General features: G+C 41.9%; 1 long non-coding RNA gene across 1 annotated transcript in view; it reads left to right on the top strand.

Moving 5' to 3' along the window:
• The window catches only part of LOC110297302, a 78,914-nt gene extending 63,532 nt beyond the window's left edge, over positions 1-15,382 (top strand). Inside the window, exons 2-4 of the long non-coding RNA XR_002378268.1 lie at positions 12,602-12,698; positions 13,836-14,090; positions 15,263-15,382. This is a non-coding gene — a long non-coding RNA (uncharacterized LOC110297302). The remainder of the gene's footprint in view (positions 1-12,601; positions 12,699-13,835; positions 14,091-15,262) is intronic.
• Positions 15,383-25,979: the final 10,597 nt, after the last annotated feature.

Raw genomic sequence — 25,979 nt, 5'->3', positions numbered from 1 at the left:
CTGTTTACCTCCACACACAGCAGATTTGAAAGCCCTTTTGAAAGTACTTTTAAAAATTAGATTCCAGGGATCCTATTAAAATTCCTTACCCTTTTATTAATTTGGTTGACCAGACTAGCCAGAACTATTTAAAATCCCATGTCTACTTCCAGAACGTTAATCATCTTGTATACTTCCATTGTGGTTCTGTTTAGTTTCAGGCCTTCTGAACCTAGGAATTTTTGGTTAAGTGATAGATATTGCACATGGAAAAATGTTAAGTCTCAGTGTGACTTTTCCTCCAGGGTGTTTATTTTAGCTACATACATACATACTACATACATACATACATACATACATGCCCTCAGGAGTGATTTATGGAATCAGAGATAAAGATGTCGAATAAAAGAGGAGCACACCCAGAGTTCTGGCCAGAAACACATGGCACACTGAAGGGGTGTGTATACACAGTGCTACCAAGATGCAGTGCTAAAGCCATCATAGCGGATGCAGAACATGCAAGGGTCTCAAGAAGGAATAGAGGAAACTAGGAAAGCAGAAGTCCAGAGTATGTCAGAGAGAGATGCTCTTCACTGGCTGTGGCTGCAGCAGGAATGTGCTGTCAGGGTAAGTGACTCAGAGAATGACACAAAGACATCTTAGTGATATGACCCTCCTATTTGTACCATGCCCACTGACCTCTGGGCTGTTCACTTACTGAATATGAAGCATTTCAAACTACACAGTCTACAGCATCAGTTTCCTACAAGTAAGAGTAAAAGAATGGATTCAGGACGTGAGCACAAAGATCAAAACATTGGTGATTAGATAAAGGAGTTGAGTCTTTGATAAAGCAAGTGACAATGAAATCCTGAGGGTAAAGGATTGGAATAAAAATGGGGCTACGGTCTCCCTTTCTCTTGCCATCCATCCTTCCTTCCTTCCTTCCTTCCTTCCTTCCTTCCTTCCTTCCTCCCTCCCTCCCTCCCTCCCTCCCTCTCTCTTTCCCTTCCTCCCTTCTTCCTTCCTTCCTTCCTCCCTCCCTCCCTCTCTCTTTCCCTCCCTCCCTTCTTCCTTCCTTCCTTCCTTCCTTCCTTCCTTCCTTCCTTCCCTCCTTCCTTCCTTTCCTTTCCTTTTCTTTTCCCTGTTTTTGCCCCTTTCTCTTCTTTTTTTCTTTCCTTCTCTTCCTTTCTCCTCCTCCTTCTTTTTTTCTTCTCATGCTGTTCTTTTCTTCTCTTCTTCCTCTTCCTTTTTCTTTGTTGTCTTTTCTAGAACATAGGAACTGCCTTCCTCTTTATAATTATATAATTTTATGGTTCAAGCTATAACATTTTACAACAGCATTGTGCCAAATTTGCACAGTTCTCTGGAAACCAGTGGGGTCTCCATGTGCCTCATGTGCCTCATTTTAAGAAATATTTTAGCTGTCTGCAAATCCCACATTGAACTGGTTTAGGAATTAAAACTTATACTGACTCATAGTTTCTCTCATTTAAAATATATTATATATATATATATATATATATATATATATACATATATATATTAATGCTTGGCTAGAAAGAAGGAACTACATGGTAAAATGTTGGCATTCTTCCCAACATCAATGTTCTTATTAAGAAAGAGCTCATTGGACAAATATAACTTTGCTCTTGGATTGATTAATATATACTATATTCCTCCTAGACATGATTAGTTTCGGGATTAGGCAGGTTAAGTAAGTTAGAACAGTCAGTGAGAGGTTCAGGACTGTTTTAGTGTTGGGGAAGAGAAGTTCTCTTGGGTTTTAACAAGGTTTGTGCATATAGGAAGCAAGTATCTGCTTCAGTAACTTGGTTATCAGGAAGACAAACTCAGGAGGTAAGCTTGGCAGATGACAGAAACTGAAGAATGTTGACTGGGAAGCACACCTGAAATCCTTAGAGATAATTCCATATGTTCTGTCCATATGCAGTCCAATTTCCTTAGGTTTTCAGACAACAACTGAAGTCATCACTGCTTTAGAAAAAAAGCTGTAGTTAAGTCAAATGAAGACACGTCCATGCACAGGGTAGAGGGGCCGGGGAGTCAGGCAATAGGAACAATGTTAGTGTTTGATATGAGGAGTGACCACCAGTGTTCTGTAGTGCAATTGAGTGCATGCAAGGAACAGTGATGCAATATATATATCAAATTAGTTAGAAGTGGCCTGGGAGATGGCTTCGTTGGTAAAGTGCTTGCCGTACAAGAATGCAGACTTGAGTTTGGATCCCGGGCATATCAAAGGTCAGCACGGTGCATATGTCTATAACCCCATCATTGGGAGATGAGGAGACAGGTGGATCTGGGTGGATCTATGGAGACAGCTGACAGGACAGCTAGCAATCAGTAAAACTATAAGTTCAGATTGAGAAAGAAAGAGAGAGAGAGAGAGAGAGAGAGAGAGAGAGAGAGAGAGAGAGAGAGAGCCCTGTTTCCAAAATAAGGAGCAGGGGAGGCAGGGGAGAGCTTGAGAAAGAGTCCTGATGTCTACTTCTGAAGAGCACACACTTATTTACACATGTGTACTCTCTCTGTTTCTCTATCTTTGTGTCTGTGTCTCTCTGTGTCTGTCTGTCTGCCTCTCTCTCTCTGACACACATACACACACACACACACACACACACACTGAAACTACAGTAAAATAGAGAATTTGAATGAACTCATCACAAAGACATGATCAAAGTTTAAGCTGCTGGATATACATACTAATTATCCAGAGCTAATCATTATGCAATGTAAACAGGAGCTGTGTATACAAACATCTTATGCTGATCAAAACAAAATTTTTATAAGAAATAATTACAAAACGCTGGAAGCCAATATTGCCCAGAGTTGGAGCCAGAGCAAAACACCCATAAGCTACCATTTCCATTCTCAAAATGTTTGGAGAAGCCTCCCTCCTGTAAGCTCTGCAGTTGAACAACTGCATGCTGACTGACCTGAGGTCCTAGTTAGAATTTAGATACACACATTCTCATGAACATCTCTCTGGCCCTATTGAGGGAACCTGTGGTCTGACTTCAAGCAAAGAACACAGATTGTGCAAACAAACTTGCCATCATCAAAAAGGGTCTTGCATACACAAGCCTTGTCCAACATTCTTTTTTTATCCTTAGGCTCTTTTCTCTGAAAGGAAAACTGATTTAAGCTGTGAGATTGTGAAATATAGCTTGCTCCGATGCTCCAAGGGAGCTCAATAAAGAGACCGATGGCAGCTGATTAGGTCAGAAATGCATGCACATCCAGCAGGCCTGTTGACAACGTAGCAGGAAGGCAAGAGCTCCTTTTGCCTATTAGTCTGCTGTGGTGGGTTCATTGTTTGAACACCTAATGAGGCAAAGGACTCCAAAAGAGTTGGAGGAAGGACAGCATCTCCCTCTCAGCCCATAACAAAACTCACTGTTGCATAAAACACCATTTAACTTTTGAATGGGAGCAAAAGTTGTTGCTTAAACAGCAGCAGGATCCAAAGGGGTAGACCGTCTACCCAGGCTCCTTTCAAGGACTCCATGGTATTAGAGAAAGGAGCAAGCCTGATCCCAGAAGGAAATTATAATCCTCTTTGCCATGTCTAAAGTAATAAGGACAATGAGAATGATTAATAATAAATAAATAACAATACTACTATTACTACTACTACTAATAAAGTGAGCTTAGCTCCTGATTTTCTGGACTCTGTTTGGCAACAGGTGTTTGAACTTGAGCATACAAACAAGTGTTTCCCAGTCTCTAAGACTGAATACTGGGGATGCAGCAAAGCCCCAGGTGTAGGAAATGTCTGGACACAGTGCTGTGGGTCTGTTCTGTGTTACAGACAAGGTGACTAATGTTACTGGTAAGTGCTGCAGCTGACATTTAAGCTGCACCCGTTTTATGAGGTACTTTCAACTCTGCCTGGATATTGGAAATATCTGCAGATGTATTTAGGAATATGTATATATGCATACTAGTATGTAATGACATTAAGAAAAAGAGGCCATAAATTTGAAAGAAAGGAGGTGGGTGGTAGTAAGTGGGAGGGGAGGGAAGGAAACTGGAAAATAATCTATTTATATTATAATTAAATTTTCAAAAAGGAAAACAATATTAAAAAAATAAAATTGATGGTGAAGAGATTGCCACCCAGTTAATCAGAGTATCATGGAGTGGCTAGTGGGAATGAACTATTTTAAAAATTATGTATTTTTATTTATTATTTGTGTGATGTGATGTGTGTGGGCATGCACATGCATGTGCCATGGTGTACTCCATACATGGTATATGGAGGTCAAAGGGAAATTTTGTAAGTTGTTCTCTCCTTCCATCTTTACACGAGTTCTTGGGACTAAATGTTGGCTATTAGGTGTGAGCATCAAGCAGCCTTACCCAGTGGACCTTATCATTAGCCCAATGGCTACTTTTTACATTTATCTGTCTGTCTGTCTGTCCACCTATCAATCGATCAATCAATCAATCAATCTGTCTGTCTGTTACATCATGAATGCTGTTCTCCCTCCTAGTCACCCCCTCACAAAGTCCCTCTCCCAACCCCTCCTCACCTTCTCCTCTGAGAAGGTAGGGACCTTCTGTGTATCCCCCAACCCTGCTGCATCAAGTCTCTTTGGGGTTAGGCATATCCTCTCTTGTGGCCTGACAAGACAACCCTATATGTCAAAGCCTCGCTTGAGCCCATTCATGACCCTTGGTTAGTGGTTCCATCTCTGAGAGCTTCCAAGGGACCAGGTTAATTGACTCTGTTGGTCTTCAAATGAGTTTCTGAATGAGGTTCTCAAACTTTGGTGTGCACAAATTATTGGAAATGTTGATACAGTGCAGATCCAGATTAAATAGTCAAGAGTTGGACCTAATATGCCATATTTCTAGAATGTGTTCAGATAGTGTTCTTGCCACTGTTTAGCAGTGCTTTTCAAATTTTTGTGTGTTAGACTCACACAGGATGCAGATAGACTAGACACACAAGCTTGTTAAGGTAGAATCAGACATTGGCTTCTCTATTGATACCAAGGTCCCAGGTGCTATTTAATGCATTGATTCTCAAACCTGGCTGTTCGTTAGAACCATCTGGAAACAGTGGAACATTCCAAATCCCTCCTGCTTCCAGTAGATGTTAAAATTCAGCTAGGGCTTTGAATTAGTGGCATCAGCAACTTCTACAAACTTGCTCAGTAATAAGGATATCAGTTTCCTTGGCCAAATTGGAGGCATTGTAAATTTTAATCAAGGAGATAGTAACTAGGGAATCAATATGTTTTTACAGGCACCTCAGGTTATTTTTTAAGCAAGTAAAATTTCAAAGTAAACACACTCACATTGATTACGGAACAAATTGATCCCAGGACTTTTGATTTGGTCCAGGATTATGGGCATATCTCTAGCTACACCGTGGAAACTTGGATGCCATGTCAAAGTAAGGCTTTGATCATGTCTGGTTTTGATGAGAACTGCTGGTGATCTCAAGATTCCTAGGCTCTGTTTCCTTCATTTACAATAGGAAGCTTGTTTGCTGATGAATGCTTCCAAGAAGCCCGAATGTTCCATTGAACACCCCTAAAAACATCACTAGAAAGAAACGAAACCTTTAGAGGTGGGGTCTGGCAGAATGCTGCTAGGTGACTGAATCATTACCATCAAAGAGAAGGCATGCCCCTTCTAGTCTCACTTTGCTTTCTGATTCATTATAAAAGCAATGTGCTCTGTGGAATCCTTCCACTACGACATTACTGCCATTGCCAGGGATCCACATGGGATACCTTGGACTGGGACCTCCACAATAGTGAGCCCAAGCAAACTTCTTTTTTCTTTATAAGTCAATTGCCTCAAGCATTTTGTTATAGTAATCCAACACATCTGATTAACACATTTAAGTCTAGTGACTTTTCTATAAATCTGTTATAGGAAGGTCTGTCTGTATAACTCATGTTGGTTTTTTGTCTCTCTAGAAATAATTATACTTTTTTTTTTCAGTAGCAGCAGTTTGAGGAACTTTCTCCCTTCTGACTTTCTGAGCCAGATTCAGGAATTAGCACATAAAGTAGACTCTAGCCAAAAAATGCAACAAAGATGCTTTAAAGGTGGCCATGTACATAGCCTTGTCACTCAAATAGAATGGAAAACAAAAGAGGTAAAACAAAACAAAACAAAACAAAACACCGAAGGGTGACTGCTGCTGGGACACAGGCAGATTTCTATTATCTGAAGATGATAGCATGTAAGCAGGGACTGCTGAGCATACTCCACTCTGAGGGAGAGTCTCTGTCATTGAGCCTGACACTACCAGGCTCCATGCAATATGAAAACTAAAAGACAGAGGTAAAATTAAATTTTGTCACACCACACAGCTCCTGGATCCAGCTATGCCTGAAGGGGCACCACTCTGTTTTCTATTATGTGAACCAGTTTAGGTTTTACTCGAACTGAGTTTGTAGATTTAAATGCTCTTTTCCTTAAAATTAAATGTGGCTTTACTGATGCTGTTAGCATTTTTCAGATGACACAGACAGTTCCCATGAGGACATGGAACTTGATCTAAATCTAAAATTGAAACCGTGAAAACCAGAAGTGAGCAAGAATATACCTCGTCGGAGTGTTTCCCATCCTGCTATAAGGACTAGATGGCTGAACCAAATGTGCCTTGCCAGGCTATTGTCTTCTATAGTGAGAAGAGACATTTCCCTAGCCTGTCTTGACAGCATCTGAGAAGTTCAGTGTGCTCCTCCAGAGCGTGCTCCCCAAGATGCACCTCTTTATCTCACATGAGCAGCCGGTCGCTATGTAATCAGTTAGCACTATGAGTATGGGACATTTTTTAAAAGATTCATGATAATTTTAGCATAATAAAACCAGCATATGACACCTCATTAGTTATTAATAAGAACAAAAATGCTTATTCTCACTAGAGCAATCTTCTCAGCCAGGGGTTGTTCTGCTCCTGAAGGCATCAGCAATACCCAGAGCTGTGTGCTGCTGGCCTCTCTCATACAGGATCAGGACTGCTGAAGGTGCTGTTAAAGTCCATCCCATGCACAAACATCACTACCCACAGGACTACGAGCTCCCAGTTCTTACAAAGCCAAGGCTGAGGGATCCTCTGCTCTGGATCCAGCTGTGATTCTATAGCTCACTGGATGCTGCTGGAAGATACAAATCCTGGACCTGAAATGAAGGCAAAGATGTTGCTCACCAAATGGCAGTTCAGAGTATCAGCACCTTTCCTGGGTCTTTGGTCATGACTCTACAGGCTGATGAAGGGAGACCAGAGTGACACCTCCACAGGCAGATAAGGCACTGCAGGAGAGGGACCCTGGGCTTATCATCACAAGAGGCACCTTCTCCACTTCCTGGATCAGAGGAAAACTATCCCTCAGGCTCTCTTGGGATATCTGACACTGATCAATTTTCCATGTCTCTAGTTCTCTGACCTCAAAGGAGAAACCACCAATTAAATTGAATTCTGGCATCATGAGAAGCCATCACAAAGTCAGGAGGATTTTGCTTACAAGCTGAACTCCATGTCCAAGAGAGTCTGCAGTCCCAGTACTTCTGAGCAACCATGTTCACCTTCATTAGTTCAGATCATTTGTTCTAGGAACTGCTTTGTTCACTGTTGCCAAGTCATAAAGAAGACACAGTGCAATTTGTCACATAAAGTTTAGTTTTAAACAGTCAATGGAAAGGACACAAAACGCAGGATATGAATGGGGTAGAAGAGTTTTCACATCCCTCAACACCAACCTCAAAGGCCCGGAATCACTTTGTTTAAATGTTTTCATGGATGGTTCACTATACTGGAATGATTGGAGAAATCACTGTTTGCTAATGATTTTTAAAAATCTTAAGTATACTTTATTTATGCAAAGTGACAGGCTTCATTATGATATTCATATATGTATATCATAGATTTGATCATATTTACCCACTATTCTTTCATGCCTACCCCTTGCTCTTTTCCCCTGAAATGGTCCCCTTTTATTGCATATTACCTTTTTCAGTGTAGATTTTACATATAGAGAAAATATGTGATATTGTCTTTTCAAGTCTAGCTCATTGCATTCAACATAATTATCTTAAGTTACATCCATGTGCCTGCAAATGACATAGTTTCATTCTTTTTTTATTAGATATTTTCTTTATTTACATTTCAAATGTTATCCCCTTTCTTGGTTTCCCCCTGAAAACCCCCATCCCATCCCCCCTCCTACTGCTCACCAACTCACCCACTCCTGCTTCCCTGCCCTGGCATCCTACTACACTGGGGCATCGAGCCTTCACAGGACCAAGGGCCTCTCCTTCCATTAATGTCCGTCAAGGCCATCCTCTGTTATATATGCAGCTGGAGCCTGGGTACCTCCATGTGTATTCTTTGATTGGTAGTGTGGTCCCTGGGAGCTCTGGGGGTATTGGTTAGTTTATATTGTTGTTCCTCCTATGGGGCTGCAAGTTCCTTCAGCTCCTTGGGTACTTTCTCTAGCTCCTTTGTTTGGGACCCTGTGTTCAGTCCAATGGTTGGCTGAGAGCATCCACCTCCGTATTTGCCAGGCATTGGCAGATCCTCTCAGGAGACAGCTATATCAGGCTCCTGTCAGTAAGCACTTGCTGGCATCCACAATAGTGTCTGGGTTTGATGACTGTAGATGGGATGGATCCCCTGGTAGGGGCAATCTCTAGATGGTCTTTCCTTCAGTCTCTGCTCTATACTTTGTCTCTGTATCTCTTCCCATGGGTATTTTGTTTCCCCTTCTAAGAAAGACTGATGTATCCATATTTGGTCTTCCTTCTTCTTGAGCTTCATTTGGTCTGTGAATTGTATCTTGGGTATTCCGAGCTTCTGAGGTAACCCAATCACAAAAGAACATACATGGTATATAGTCACTGATAAGTGGCTATTGGCCCATAGTTTCTTTCTTTACAGTTAAATCACACCACATCCTCTTCATCCTTTTACATGCTGATGATACCCATGCTGATTCCACAACTTGCCTACTAAGAATAACATCAGACTGATGACCAACTCAGTCTCCACCCTCCCCATAGAACAGAAACAAGGCAGAAATGCCCAGCCCTCTTTCTACATGGTTGGTTGCTCTGGCAACCAGCCTCCATCCTGAATCTACATGTGCCCACCATAATAACCATTGTTACCACAGTCTCAGGCTTGGTAGACTAAATAATGTTCTTGTCACTCAGGGAATCCTAAGTGTTATAGAAGCTCTATGTCAAGGAAAAAAACCAAATACATAAATCCTTAAATTATGACACATAATTTCTGTTTCTCAGTGTGTGAGTAAATTTTCCCTACACACTGGAGGAATATGCAATTTCTGTCCCTAGACAGTCCTCAACAAAATCAGTTAGGCTGTGCCCTTAAGAAATGCAGACATGGGGGTGACCCATGAAATCCCTCGGGGAGAATAGCAGATGTGTATTTGCAAGGTCTAGCACCCTCTGTTCTGAAGTATTTTAACAGAACCAGGCCAGTTGTAGTAAATGCAGATATTGATTGTGTTTCCAAAATATTCATGCACACCCTGTAGAGATCTCATGGCAGGGGTGGATGTTTGAAGCAGTAACCAGCCTGGACAGGCAGAAGTGGGCAGCTTTGCAAAGGCCAGCCAACAAATTGGGGTAGAGATCTTAGGAAATATATGAGCCACAGGAAAAAAAATATTAAAAAGTAGACACTTGATTCAATGAAGCAGGCAGTCACCGATCTGAAGTTCTGTGGGGAACAGAACAGCATGTGTGTGGTGACATGTCCGTATCTCTTGTACTTATTGCCATACCAAAACTTGGCACCTCCTCACCAACTATTTGTGGAATTAAGAGCTGGGTACTGTGATTGGAGACCACCCTCTCCAGTCACAGGCCTTTGAATTTTCCTATAAATAGGCACATAGCATTTGAGGGTTGGAGAATATTAGAAATCCTAATAGCTTTGCCACATCTCAAAGTAAAAAGTCCATTAACATTCTATTTTACTATATTTGTCTAAGAATCAAGGAAACCACTAAATTTAGCCTTGAATCACTCTGAATGGGCTAAACATGCAGCAAAAGTAGATCGAGTGGTCAAGGGCCAAGCTGAACAGCAGAGCAGAGAAAAGCATTCTCAGGTTTTACCCAGAAGATTGGCAGCCTCTGTTTGTTTGTTTGTTTGGTTGTTTTTTTTTGTTGTTGTTTTTTTAATGTTTGGTTATTAAAGTGATGGGAGCCAAGTGTGGTGGTAAAGGGCAATGAGTCAGAATGGAATAGGAGGTCACTGAGCTGGACCTTGATAAAAGAAACTAGGTGGAGACCAGACAGTCTGCACTGCCTGGAACTCATTAGCAGACAACTCTGAGCCATGACACAGCACTACTCAGCCAAGGCTTTCTGGTAGTCCATAGAGCCTCCCTATATAAGTCAAACATCCACACAGGTGTGCTTCACCCCTAGAGAAGCTACGAGCTTTAGATAAGTCAGCCAGCTTCAAATGCAGGTCAGGACTGTGGGCCCTTCACCCATCACCTACCCTTACCTTTGAGGGTCTGCTTTCCTCTGCCCAGAAGCAAACTCTTCCTGCTCTCTGCATCCCGACAGCATTCTGTGGGTGGAGAACAAAAAGCCGAAAAGTTAAAGGTGAGAATTCTGTAGCAGTAGACTGTGACTGAAATCTTAGCACTCTACAGACTGGGAGCTGAGACAGGGATTGCTTTGAGTGTGAGGCCAGTTTGGGCTGTATCCTGAGACCCTATATCAATGAATGAATGAATGAACCAATCAAACAATCAATCAACAAAGGGGCTGGAAACAAGAAGTCATTGAAACTCACCCTATAGAATGGAAGTGATGAAGAGACTGAAGAAGCCTTCATCTCCATGAACCACTGCAAAGAATGTAAGCTGGAGCTACCTGTTAAAGGATAAAGGGCTCCTGAGCTCCTGCCTTTGCGGTCTGCCCTTGAGACAGACCTGCCCATATGCTTCAGTGCTGTTTAATTTAGTGAAATATCAAAAGCAACCTGTCTATCAATATGGGAAACCCTACATAAAGCTGAATGGGGTGTTATATAGCCACAAGGGGCTGCTTTTCAATGAAAATGTAGCTATAGGAATGATTGAGAATGATGGCACCAGGCTCAGAAACATGGTGATTCTATTTATTTTCATATGTGTGAAAATTATTTCCCAAGATGGTTGTAATGGTTAACTTAGGGCATGAGAAGGAGAGGCTCAGGAATTGGGCTGGGGATAAGAGCATACTTTAGCTTTTTATGGAAAGTACCTAGTTTTATAGAAGATACTATGTATTCTGGCAGCTAGACAGATACAAAATACATCCGGATTCCTGAGTTTGAATCCTTGCTTTGTCTTTCACTGTGTGGCCTTGGATACTTTGCTTAGCTTCTCTGTGTCTCACTTTTCTCATCTATAGGCAGCAATAATAACCATAATGATTAAAACAATGACAGTGATGATAATAGTTGTAATAGCGCCTCATAGAGCACTGCAAGTATTCAGAGTTAACTGGGTACAGTGCTTGGAACCATGCTATTAGTAATATATTCCATATTATTAATTTATTGCATACATATACTATATATCCTATATGTCTGTTATATATACATAATATATAGTTTATACATAATATGTAGTATATACAGTATATATGTGTTATATATACTATATAGCCTATATAGTATACTATATATGTTATACATAATATATTAATTAATATATGTATATTTATAATACAAGTCAGAAATGAGATGGACTATGAAAGGTATGATAGTTTGTCTATGCTTGGCCCAGGGAGTGGCACTGTTAGAGGGTGTAACCCTGTTGGTGTAGGTGTGGCCTTGTTGGAGTAGGTGTGTCACTGTGAATGTGGGCTTTAAGATCCTAGTCCTAGCTGCCTGAAAGTCAGTCTTCTGCTAGCAGCAGTCAGATAAAGATGTAGAACTCTTAGCTCCTTCAGCACCATGCCTGCCTGGATGCTGCCATGTTCCTGCCTTGATGATAATGGACTGGACCTCAGAACCTGTAAGCCAGCCCCAGTTAAATGTTATCCCTATAAGAGTTGCCTTGGTCATGGTGTCTGTTCACAGCAGTAAAACCTTAACTAAGACAAACGGAAAGAGAAGAAAGGCTTTGTTGCTCTTTCTGGGGAGGAGACAGGCTGTGTGACCTGCAGAACAGAGTTGTCCGATGTTGTCTTGAAGTATTCTTCTCTTCCTCCCACACAGGGGTGAATCAAGACTGGTAAATTTCTTTAGCAATATCCAGTTATCCTGTGGCATTCAGGATCTCTGAGTGGGAGAAATACTCATCTTATTCTCTCTTTTATTTACCATAATCTAAATTTAACAAGCCTATTAAAGCACAGGCTCCAACAAGAGACATTGAACTGATTTCAATATTTAATAAATTCTTTTCCCCAAGAAGGGCTTTTAAATGCCAGAGAGGCATGTGGACAATACTAAATTTATTTATTTTATGCTGAGGTCTTGTGGGTGTGTTAGATAGGGGAACCCCCTTTATGTACCATTAAAAAGAAGGATATAATTATGTCTCTTGAAAATTATTTTGAATGTCTGGATTCAGTTTTCCCCCTTTTTCTTCCAACAGGAGAATGAGACATTGTTTCATTGAGGAGGAAAACTCCTCAGGTTCCCGAGAATCTCGACACAGTCACAGGTGTCTAGTTTCCTCCCAGGCTTCTCCGGTGAGTCTCCGGGACTTTATGCAGTTGGTCTACTGAGCTACAAGACAATTTAAGACTTGCTTTTCCTGCCGCTGTAGTTGTGGTTCTAGTTAAATACTTGCTGCATGGCCGTGGAAGGAAAAAATTCCCATGAAAATCAATTCTATAAACCAGCAGCTTTCTATTGCTCTGTGTACGGGGGGGGGGGGGGGGGGGGAGGGTGGTGAGCCAGGGTTTGCCTTATCCAACCCTGGTTCCCCTGAACTCATTATTTTCCTGCTCACTGAGTGCTGTGATTACAGGTGACTGCTTGTGCATCTTTCTTCTATATAGACTAAGGTCCATATGTTCCAAGCTATACCACATTTCCCTGGACTCTGCAAGAACGATGTCTGACTACTGAGAAAGTGAAGGGTGGGGCAGGGCAAACTCATTCTATTCTGAAAGGTCTTTTCTAGTATGCAGCCCCAAGTCTGTAGACTATAAATACAAATGACAGAAGATAGCTGGGTGTGGTGGCAAGTGTCTGTATGTAAGCAGTAGGGAGGCCAAGGCACAAAGATATGGAGTTTAAAACCTGCCTGGGATATGTTAGAGAAATTTTGTGCAAAAACAAATAAATGTATATGTGACTGACCTAAAGGATCTGGCTGTATCCACAGAGGATGGCATCTCCCAGTGCTTCTTCGTCCAGGGCAGGCCTGTTCTTTGGAAACTGTGTGTCTTGGGTATCTGTTTTATTTGCTCCTTCACCTCTCTCCTGTGATTTCTCTTGTCTGAGATTCACTGACCTGAGTTGCTTATGGGTTGAATGGGTGTTTGATATATTTGGGATGTTTAAGCATCCCAAACGTACAGTCAGATAAGAGGAAAAAACATCTCCTGAAAGTCTCCATGCTTGGTGCCAGCTCAAGGGTAATTGCCATAATAGCATCCCTTTAATATCTTAGAAACCCTTCTCTCCCTAAAGGAGCCTCAGCCCAGGGCCTGATGGGAGACACTAGGATGAATCATCTAAGTCCCAAGGGAAGGGGGTGAACTAGAAACATGTGCATCATGGATGCTTTCCTCCCTCATGGCCATGAGCTCCTCAGAAAAGAGCCAGGGGAGGTCCCTCTATCAGATTGACTGACAGCCTCATGCCCCTGTTGTTCCTAGGAAAATCATGCTTTGGTTGATCATGGTATTTCCTTGGAGCACTAGCTCTGGCATAAATATACAGTCAGAAAATGATGCCATCCTGGAAGATATACAATATGTTCCTGGCAAGAGACACTAGGCATATCTCTTCTACTGCCTGCTGCCCTTCCCAGGATCCAGCTGCATCGTGAAGGACCCACAGCTTGGAAATAGAAGCAATGAAGGAACTGAGCCTCTGTAATTGCCTGCTTCCCCTGGGTCAGAGGTAGACAAGTAAGTACCAGTCTGAGGCCCTGTGTAGCTTGTAACTGTATCTACCATGTATTTACCATGACAATTGACTGACCTAAGAGAACAGAAAGAAGTCTCCCCCAAGATAGAAAACATTACAGAAGTGTGCCCCAGCTTCATCCTATACTCAGTGCTTGTGCATCCCTCTTAAAAATACAGAATCACAATAAATAAGAAATACAACTGCTTCTGAGAACAAAGGAAAGCAGCACACACACACACACACACACACACACACACACACACATGAATAGCTGTTGAGCTCTAGAGATGTAGATCAGAAGCAGATCATTCACAAGGACCTGGGTTTGATTCCAAAACGGTAAAGAAACAGTTCAAAAATTAACTAACGGTAGGAGTTGCCCCATCAAATATAAGTACAGTTTTAGATCTTACCATTTTATACATGGTAAAACATTTTGAGATGACAGGCATGCCCAGTGACAGCGATTTTCTAAGACAGAGTAATTGTCTCGAGGAGGTCTACATCTTCAAGCCTGAAGCCTGTGGCAGTGCAGTGTGACAGGGACAACAGGATCATCCTGCTGTAACTGACTTGCACACAGAGATGTAAAGTCCAGGTAGTCACAGGGTCCCTATAGGAGGGAGGAGGACCTCAGGGGCAGAATTAGGATTGGAACAAGGTAAAGGGATGCAGTCTTCAGCCCCAGTGGGAAAAATGCAGGCTCTCCAGAGAAGAAAATTGGGACCCTCCAGAGAAGAATGTGAACTGAAGTTTCTGGGAGTTGAGCAAAGCCAGGAGAGAACTCTCCTTAGGACCCAGTATGGTATGGCTGTGCCAATTCACTTTAAGATGTGCCTGCCTGTTTTAAGCTTCTTAGCCTAGGATGCTTTGTAACAGTATTGCCCCGCATCTAAAGCATACATGCTTCTCATCTCCCCTCCCAGAAGCTTCTCATGTATCAGTGTATCTCATGTATCAGACCCCAAGACTTTAGCACAACTGACTCCATGTTAGAGGCACCATTGTGACCCTAAAACCCAGCAGGTAGGCCCCAACACATGCCAGAATAAAGACCCAATCCATCAAAGACCTATTAAATAGTTCCAGGATCCTGGAAAGTCCCTAAAGGCACTAACCTTGATTTTTGGCTTCTGAAATTTCAATTCTCAGTGACTGTTCTTGCTAACAGATATGTGTCAATCAGGATGTGGTTTTTGTACATAAGAAGCAAAGAACAATGAGACTTGGGGTACACACCGACATAGCCTGCTGGCCATTGTGTCATCAAATAAATATATTCTATTGGTTTTATGAGTCTGTGTGTTCTTGAAGGACTTACCTTGCAATACATGTTCACAGCAACCATTTCTTTTGATACTTAGGTGTGTGTGTCTGTGTGTGTGTCTGTGTGTTTGTGTGTCTGTGAGGGAGAGAGAGAGGAAGAGAGAGAGAGACACACAAACAGAGAGAGAAACAAGGGCAGAGAAAGATAAATATGATGCAAGTATATATTCATAACGAAAGAGAGGGAACACAAAGCGTTATGTGAATATCTCATATAAAAAGTGATTGCATCATGTGTATATAGGTGTTCATTTTCTTTGCTTTACACAATGCCACCCTCTGTTTCTTTTTTCTTCATCTTGTTTCTAATCTCCCCACAGCCTATATTGGAAACCATCCCATATCCGCGCACACCGATAAGCTTTATTCTTCACATATTTTTAATATAAAATATGGAAGGAAATCAGAAGTCTCAAATCAGATTTGAGGCTCGGCCTATTTTGCTGCTCCGGCCTGTGAGGGGGTACTTGCTTCCCTCCGAGCATTCTTGTCAGTGCTCAGAAGGAACCCATCTATAATTCAGCAAGTGGTGCTGGAAAGCGGGTATGCTGGGTTGATTCTGGTATTATGCATATGTCTCTCTGCCCTCTCTCATATCTAGAGTTTCTTTCTGTCAAAAAATAAAAATTAAATGCCTGAGTGCCATGAGTGCCTGGATGTGGGTGGTGTGTCTTCTCGGTGCCAACACTGGTACAAACAGCATTGGTTTCTCAGCAGTTGCCACTCAAACTCTGGCTGGCTACTTTGCATCTGTTTCCCGAAATCTAGCTTCTGAGCATAGAAGCTCCATCACAGTCCTCTTGAAGCTCAGGCTAGGTCAGACATCACAAAGAAAGCTCCTCCTGTCTGCCAGGAAACCCCAAGATTACCCTCATACTACTAAGAAAGCCCCCTCTGCTCACAGTCATCAGTTAGAGAAAGGTGAAGGCATAAGCACTCCAGTTAGCCTAGATCAGAGGGCAGGAAGCCACTCCCTGAAGATTTATATGGTGCATTTTGGTGGAGTCACGTAGAGAGCAGTTAGTTTTCCAGGTACCGATTCATGAGAAATGCACCCAACCAAGGAAATTCAACCAAGCCTCAGCACTGAGGGACTTTATGGAATTCACTCATAGGCCTGGGATACCAATATGGCAGGCCTCAGCGACGTAGTCTCCAGATATCATGCCAGACGTAGTGTGGCACTACTCTAGTGTGGTCCAAGGACCAAGCATACACAAAGATGATTCACTGTCGGATACATTGTTGGCATGAACTGTCTGACATGGTAAAACATTCCACATATGCAAAGATGCCTACTGAGGGAGATACTCCAAAAGGTCACAGAACATCTCCCAGGAGGAGGGCATGAACCACAGCCATCCTGTGGGACATTTAGAATGTGTAGGTTTATTCAACTGAGGTCTGATGAACCACCATTTCTGCAGTTCCCAGTAAAGAGGAAAGCCTTTCTCTCTCTACCAGCCTTCTTCTATGCTGACCCCCCACTAATTAGTGGCTGCTACCACGTGCTTAAAGACAAACCCAGTGATCTTTGAGATTTCCTGTCCACTATCTTACAGAAGATGAAACCAAGTTCCAAGAGTTTGAATGAGTCACTTATTGTCCTGCTGCAAGTCTGTTCAGACAGGCCTCTGATCACTGGACCAGGCAATGAGGCCTTTTCCTGTTGGCCACAGGTACAAAAATAGGCACTAGAGAAAGCAATTGGTGTGGCCGTTTTTCAAAGATGGCCATCAAAGTTGTGAAGTTTCCTGTGCTTTTGAAGTGTCACCTCCACCAGGAACCTTTTATAGATTTCTGAATTTATTTAAATTTCCCTTGTAGCACAATCACAGGGAACGGGAACTGAGGAAAATCGGGAAGAATTAGGACCTTCATTCACAAGAAAACAGGGATGCAAACGGGACCTCCCCTTTGGTGTGAAGAGCCAGTGAGCCACAGAATGGGTACATTTCTTTCTGTCCGTCATCAAGGACACTCAAGCCAGACAGCCCCTGCTCTATCTGTGATTGGTGATACCTGGAGGTTCCGAGAGGCAAGAGCTGCTGTGCAGAAAGGGCATGGCATTTGATCAATCTCGGAAATATGATGTTAAATGTTAAATATTTAAATTTCTTGGACCCTGTGCCAAATCCTGAATCACTAAATCTTTGAAACTGCCCCCATTGGTGCAGTTTACTGCTTCTTTGAATACATAAGGAAATGATAATAGTAATTATTTCAAATTCATAATTGCTGTTTTTACAGTCTATATTATAGGCGGTTTGAACACTGGAATAATTTTTTTGAATTGTTCACCATGACATTTCCAACATTCAAAACAGTGTCCTGTAGTTAGCAGTCTTTCAGTAAATACTCAGGGAACGAATGAATGAATGAATGTGGTATGGCAAGAGATGTGTTCTCTGTAAGATGGGTTACTCATGCAGAGAGAGGTCTGGCCACTTAGAAATGATATGCTTTTGTCTGAACAGACATTGAGCAAGGAGATTCAGAAACCAACTGCCGTGAGGTTGAGTTTCAGTTGTGTGACATATATGATTGTAACCTTCAGGATACAGGTTAAGCATGCCTTATCCTAGGTTCTTGGGACTAGAAGTACTGACTTTGATCTTCTTTTCAGTTTTTTAAGTATTTGCAGTTTTAGCATTTGATATCTAGTGAAAACGTATTTTCCCAGTTAGAACATATTTTTGTTCGTTTGTTTCATAGATGCCATATACACATAGCCTGAAGGAAATGCAGTATTAGACTTTTTTTCCTTTAGTACACCTGCATTTTAGCTGAAATCCATCTGGAAATCAGGACTAAGTTTTCTACTCCTGGCACCATGCCAGCGTTCAAATGCTTTGCATTAGGGATCATTTGGATTTCAGAGTGTTGAATGAGAGATGCTCAACCTGTGTTGATTAGTTTATCTGTGCCTCTGTTTGCTCATCTACAAAAATGAAGATAAGAATCAGTGGATCCCAAGGGGGAGGGGTTGTTTATAAACAGAGCTGAGGACTGGTAAAGTGAGTATAATGATACAGCTATGTCTCTGAAGATGGCTGCAGTCATGCTTTCATTCCACGTGTTCTGTGGCATCATGGACTTGACCCTCTTTTCGGAAGGACTGGTGTGTGCTCCTTTGCTTAGTCTGGGTTTGCCCTGTCAGGTGTTTCCTTCACTAGATCACAGTTGAGGAAAGCTGGATAATCAAGTCTTCAAAGATCTTCTGCCACCACCATCACCTCTTAGAGTAATGCAGTTTGGGCACCAACTTCCATGCCCAGCGGAGAAGAGTCACTGTGATATGGTTTTGTGTTGTGTACCGCAAGCAGATGATGACTGTCATCAAGGGAACTGCTCCCAGAAGCGTGAAGGGCAGTAGGGAAACGACTGTTGGAGTTTTGAGAAAAAAGAAATGTGTGCTAGACATAGCAACATGTGGTCACTTTACCTAAGATGGGGAGTGGAAAATCAGACTGAATAACTCTTGAACTGTTAACATTTCAAGAATACTGAATTTATTAATTGGATTTTCCCTATATTAAAATATGGAGTGGAGGAAAGCATAAAGAGGGAAATGTGTAAATATTCAAGCAGAATTTATATTTGATTTTTTTTCAGATGTCAAACATGAACTTGAGGTTCAGGAAAGGTGTTTTATTTCAAGTCTCTCTTTCAAGTAAAAAGACTCTTGAAGTAAATAAAACCCTGAGAGAAAATAGTCAAACCTCAGGGAATGCCATTAAAATATGGCCTCAGGTTTTTAAGATCAAGGAAAAGGCATGAATACAGTATTGTTTATTAAGGCCTCAGAAAAACCTAAAGAACCACCTTCCAGAAACCCTCATCTAGACAAAGGCGTCGTATGTACTAAATCTAGCCAACTACCCAGAAAAGAGGTCACAGGCCTTACAGGAGAACCTACAGTTGTCACTTTCCTAAAACAATATAATTTATAAATGTGTTCCTAATACTTATCCTTATAAACGCTGGTAAGTGTAGCTCTCACCACTAATCAGAGCTTATCTGGGAACAGACAGAGACGACTGCAGAGATCCACAATTGGTTACAAGGCAGAGAGCACATGACAATGCACTGCCAAATCCTAGTTGGTACATCTGCATTGCAATCCCTGTACCAAAAGCTCAGGGGCCATCATAGAAGAGGGAGCAGAAAGAGTGTAAGAAGCAGAGGACTAGAATATCAACTGCTACCTGCTGTCTTCTACACATGACAAGGAACCTCAATAATATGGTGTCCTCTACAAGACCTGCGTCATGAAAGCAGCAGTTGGCATGCCAACATAGGTGCGGGGATTTCCACAAGGTCCTACTTATAGATGAGGAGCTTTGAGCAATGGCTGAAATGACAGAGAATCTCTTTTCTCCAAGGATATGCCCCTTGTTAGGTTACCTTACTCTATGTGGTCAGCACTAAACATGTGAACAGATGAGCAACACTAAATGCATGCAGTAGGTTGTTTACATGTACATATTTATATACACAAATGTATATAAAAAAAACAATAGTAATTGAAGAAGTTGTGTGTTTGAGAAGGTATGTGAATGGGACACGCAATGAGTTGGATGTGAGAGAGGAAGGGATGGAAGTGATATAAATATAATACTCATGTGTACTGACTAGTTTTGTGTCAACTTGACACAGCTGGAGTTATCCCAGAGAAAGGAGCTTCAGTTGGGGAAATGCCTGTACAAGATCCAGCTGTAAGGCATTTTCTCAATTAGTGATCAAGGGGGGGGATCCCCTTGTGGGTGGTGCTATCTCTGGGCTGGAAGTCTTGGTTCTATAAGAGAGCAGGCTGAGCAAGCCAGGGAAAGCAAGCCAGTAAAGAACATCCCTCCATGGCCTCTGCATCAGCTCCTGCTTCCTGACCTGCTTGAGTTCCAGTCCTGACTTCCTTTGGTGATGAACAGCAGTATGGAAGTGTAAGCCGAATAAACCCTTTCCTCCTCAACTTGCTTCTTGGTCATGATGTTTGTGCAGGAATAGAAACCCTAACTAAGATACTCATGTATGTATGAAACTCTCAAAAAAATGTTAGGTTAAGAGAAAGATGATTGATATTAGCTTGAACTAAAAAAATTCAAAGGTCTTTTATATTTTTATTGTCTTTTATACTTATGTGTGTGATGGGTGTGGTGTGTTCACATGTATGCTAATGATGCACAAGCATGCACACACATGCACGTGCATGTGGAGACCTGAAGTTGATGGCCGGAATCTCCCTCAACTGCTTGTCAATATATTATTCTTTGGGGCAGGATCTTCAGACAAACCCTTACTTGGCAAACGTAGCTAGTGCTGCTCTCCAGCTTGCTCCCAGGACTCCCTGTCTCCACCTTCTGAGGCTGTAATTACAGGCTATTTGTTACCCAAAGGCATTTTCTGTGAGTTCTCCAATCTGAACTTCTTCTGCCCTCTTCGTATTGGAAGTACCTTGACTACCAAGCAGCCTTCTTCCAAGCCTGAGCCACTTTTCAATAAAAAACAAAAATCAACAACAACAACAACAAAAACAAAAATCCTGATCTATCATATTTCTTTTTTTTTCATTCTTTTATTTATTTTATTTTACTTTTTCTCTATCATATTTCTAAGAATGAGAAGAAGCTTAAAGAGCTTTTCAGCTGTGAAGAGGCCACTTCTGATGGAGAGGAGGAAAGGATTACACAAAAGTCAAAATCCACTGCTCAGGTAGCAGTTAGAGCTACTGAGAAAAAGTCCAGGGAACACCAGTGGGATTTGATCCATCCCTATCCTCTGGCCTGCAGAGCAGAGAGAATTGAGAACATGTGTGTGAGATTTCAGCGTCCTGTCTGGACCAGGGTTGACTGAACTCTAGGACACCTGTCCCTTGCCTTGCTGTTTATGGCTTTGTGTGGAGGATGGTTCTAAGGGACGAAAACAGACCAATTCTAAGGAATAGCACCCGGGTTCCCTCATAAAATCTGAGGCTGAGGCCACAGTGAGGTGGGAACATTGCTGTTCTTGAGATGCATGAAAGCTTATAGCCACGTGGTAGCCCTTTGCTGAGTCTTGTTTCCAATGACTCATATCTCACCTGCCTTTTGGCAATGAGATACCAAAAAAAGAAAACCAAACAAACAAACAAACAAGGCAATGCCCATGCCTAACCATGGGGCTGCTGGATGAAATAATCTATAGGACACTAAAATCATGGAAGAGAGGAACTTTCAATACCATCCCGTGTATGATGTTGGTGATACATCTTTACAAATTTTTTAAAATAGTTTTTCTTCATTTTATGTTTTATTTATAAGTACTTGCTAACAAGGCTTTCTTTTTAATTATACATATTTATGAAGCACAGAATGAGAATTTAATATATGTTTTTTAATGTGTTATAGTCAAATCAGGGTACATAGCATTTTCGATTCCTTAAACACATGACAGGCTTTTAAATGAGAGAGAAGTGTAATATAAGCATGTATGTGCCTGCCTCTCTCTCTCTCCCTCTCTCCCTCTGTGTGTGTGTGTGTGTGTGTGTGTGTGTGGTGTGTGAAATATTTAGAAATGAAAGAGATATTGTAACAGAGTTACAACTAAAAAGAGAAACCCCTAAATCCACAGATTATCTGTGCAGAGATATCACCAGAGATTATTGTGAACTTCTAGCTTATCTGTGCTTCTAAATAAATGCACACTCCTGATTTGGGGGTGTACTTCTACTGTTGTTTTGTTTTGTCTGAGAATTTATATATACAAAACCTTACATTCACTCTAAACATCTTATTGGACTCTGTAATATCAGAGCATAGTGCTTTTCTGATGAACTGTCAAGGGCTTGATTATACAGATCTCTACCCACCAAGCCTCAGTTCTAGCCTTAATTGTTTCTGGTCATCAGTGTGTTGTGAGAAGGAGCTGAGTAGCCTCTCAGCTTAATTTTACAAGGGCATTGGTCTCCACCTTGACCCCTTGGTCCACTGTAACTTTAATTTTTTTTCAAATCCTATTTTAAATGGCGGTTCCTAAACACTTTAACCTTCCTTGTAGCCCACCACCCACCAGAGGTAGTGGGAAAGAAAGGATATGGGGGAAGTGGACCTGTTTAGAAAGGTTCTTTGGAGCAATTCCCATCCATGTTATTTGGAAATCAGCAGCTCAGTTCACAGGTTAGCAGGCAGCAGCAGCTCCATCCACTTGCAAACACCCCACAGATACACCAGAAGTCCAGTTCCATGGACTCTGGTTAGCAACAGAGGTGACACAATCTGGCAAAGACAGTAAGGCCTCAGCCTAGGCTTGAGTCAGCAAGAGGGATTAACAGGAACCTGAGGAGAAGTTCTCAGCTTTACCTCTCAGGTTAGGGAAGATCAGTGAAGATAGGAGGCCCAGAAGCATTGCACCGCTAGCTGTGCTCTGTTTCCATCACCCCATGGAGTATTATTTACACCTTCCAAACATCACATGTCCACCACGTGCCTTGGCTCAGTACAGGTCTTGCCTCAGCATGGGCATCCAATCAGCCTGAGTCTGGGTCCATGGATGTGGTAACAAACTACAGCACACCACCAGAGGGTTTCGGTGCATTTCTCTCTATGGTGACACAACAAAAGCAGCTCAACTATGCAACGTAAGGTCATTAGTAAAGAATCTTTCATCGGTGTCCTTTCACATGCTTGCTTTAGCAGAACATCCTCTCTCCTATGTCTGCTTCAGCGAAACCTTCCTTCATGAGTCTGCCTTAGCCTTTCACACCTGTGTCCACTTCAGGGAAATGTTCCTTTATGTGTTTGCCACAGCAAAACACCATCCAACTGACTTTCCAAAGGACCCTTAAGTTTCCACTTCAGGGCACTGACCTTGGTACCCAGTCAGTGTGCTGTGAAAAATCCAAACAACCATCAGAATGTCCCGCATGCAGAAGACCATAGTAAGCTATACCTTGAGAGGATATCCAACACCAGGTGCTTGTGTGTGATCCAGGCCACCACAAGTTGTAGTCTTCCCTGTGCTCCAACCAATACCACCAGAAGCAGAGTAGTTGCATCTAGTCACAGAGGATGGGAAAGAAGTTGTGCTAAGCAGTTGTGTCTTGGTATTATTTATTACCCAGTCATAAGTAATATTGTGATTGCCATAGTTTTAAAGCAGTTTTCATGGAGTTTCCATTTCCATTGCCTTGGTTAGACTCACACTCAAGTCAGTCCATGGATTGGTTTGCTCTCTTGTCAGTCACCCTTACTGGCAGCCAAGCTGTTCTGCAGATGGTCTGGTACACTAGCAGCTCCAGCACAAATCAGGCTCCAGGTTGGCAAAGATGACACAGATACCTGTCATCACTGTGATGAAGTTTAACAAGGATGAATGCAAGGCCCTGGATTCCTATTTAAAAGCTAGATGCTCAAGGACATGTGGCTTAAAGGAAATAGAAGGCTTAAAAACTCAGCCTCTTTGCTTTCTTACATTAAGCTTATAAGCACAGGGAGAGTGATGTGGCTGCCAGGGAATCTGCTGGCTGGCAACACCATTAATGAATAGAAGTGAAGTACCTCAAATGAAGATAGTCCATGCACTTACTCTAAGGGCATCAGAAGACACTTGAAAAGTTATACTGACGAGCTGAGGATAGGGGCCAGAGTCCATCACTGTAGGAAACCCTGATGCTCTAAAGTACCACATGACTCTCCATGAGTCTGGGGGACATCTTCCAACACAGTGAATGACTGTTTGAAACTTGGGAATACCAAGCTCTGTGCACACTGCTGTCTCTTGTGCACCCATGCTGATGATGAAAATTAACCCATAAACTAAACATAATGAAGGATTCCCAGCAGCTTACCACAGACATGTGTAGCTTCAGCAAGCTCTGCTCTCTCTCCTCTCTCTTTTTATTAAATAATAGAGATGTGCCTTCTTATTTAAAGGAAGTGCTTTATGGCTCCCCTTTGGCCTACTTAACTCTTGTACTCTGGGACCATTAGTAAGTACAATCAGGGTTAGTAGAATATAAGCACACCATTATGCAAATTAATCTGAAGATGGAGGTGTACATTGAATGACTAAATAGGGGTGGGTATAAAGAGTGGTGTGAATACACTGGGCAAAGAGTGTGAATACACTGGGCAAAGCTAGGATCCATAACTTGGACAGAATGGAGCAAGGGGGTGCTTGGTGACATCACACCCCACAGAACAGCATACAATTAACTTATCCATTACTTATTTCTGGTAATGTTCATTTAATATTTCTGAACTATTTCTTAGCTAACTGAGATAGTTGGAAATGAAAGTCTGGGTAAGACTTTGAAGTAATGCATACCTAGGTACATAAATTAAGGAGGGAGTTTGGTTTTAAAAAGTGCAAATATCCATCCTGTATTTTGTTTTTGTCCTCTGATTTAACACATTATTACTAAATAGATACTGGATTCCCAGCACTGCTTAAGGTACTGGAGAGAGATGAGTCCCTTCCCATCTTCTGGCTCCTATGTTTATAAGACAGAGTGAATGAACAAGGCCAATCGGGAGAATGGTGTGTTGTGAAGGGAATAGATAAGGATGCTAGTGCAGGAAAGGTCTAGAGGATCAAAAATCTTCCATTTTGTTTTTCAAAGCAGTTCTCTCCAAGGTAACAGTATCTGAAATGGCACTTAAAGAGAAAAAAAGTTGTCAAAAGAACCACAGTGTGTGGGAAGCCACATATGCCATTACAAGATGGCGCTGGCTACAGCTGGCCACCACCCATGAATATGGGTAAACAACCAATGTGCGCATGTGCAAAAGAGTTTTTTGCTGAGTCACTGCCTGGCCCGAGGTATGCTAATGAGGTACTGAAAGCATAACCAATCAGGTGTAGACATGCCTCTCCTAGGCCTATATAAGCAGCACCAGTTCTTGGGCTCAAGGTCTTTCACCTACGCAGTCAATGCTCTCCCAATAAACGTGTTGCAGAAGGAGCCTGCTGTGACATATTTCTTGCTGGCGAGTCAGGCGTCTTACAACAGTGTCCTGGGAAGTAGTAGAAACAGAGGTAAAGTTATCCAAGAATGCATGGGGAAAATGCTGTATATGTGTATATGTGTCTACATGTATATATATGTACATGATGTATATGTGTATGTCTATATGTATGTGTATCCATATCCATATATATGTATATAAACTATATATAATCTATATCTATATATAACCTCTGTATATAATTGATATCTATATCATCTATATCTATTATATATATATTTGGATGGATGACACTGGGCTACACAGAAAGTTTGGACTGAGGGTCAACTGAAAATGGATCTGTCCACAGCTAAAGAGTTATTCATTGTCCTAAAACACCTTCTCCTATCTTTCTTTGGGTCTTCAGTCAGGTTTGAAATTTGACAAGATTATTGTACACAGAGGATATGACATTAACAACTGAAGGCACAGCCGTGGTGTTTCCCTCAAAAATACATTTTATCCTTCATGGAATCTGGCTTGGAGGATTTGAGTAAGTGCAATGTCATGGCCCGAGTGTCCTAGGAAGCTTTTCTAATGGGCCTGGAGGAAGATATGGAAGGTCAATCAGCTCAGCAAAGA

This window comes from Mus caroli, chromosome 7 (assembly GCF_900094665.2).
Source record: "Mus caroli chromosome 7, CAROLI_EIJ_v1.1, whole genome shotgun sequence".
Lineage (NCBI taxonomy): Eukaryota > Metazoa > Chordata > Mammalia > Rodentia > Muridae > Mus > Mus caroli.
This window is presented reverse-complemented; position numbering and strand designations above follow the sequence as displayed.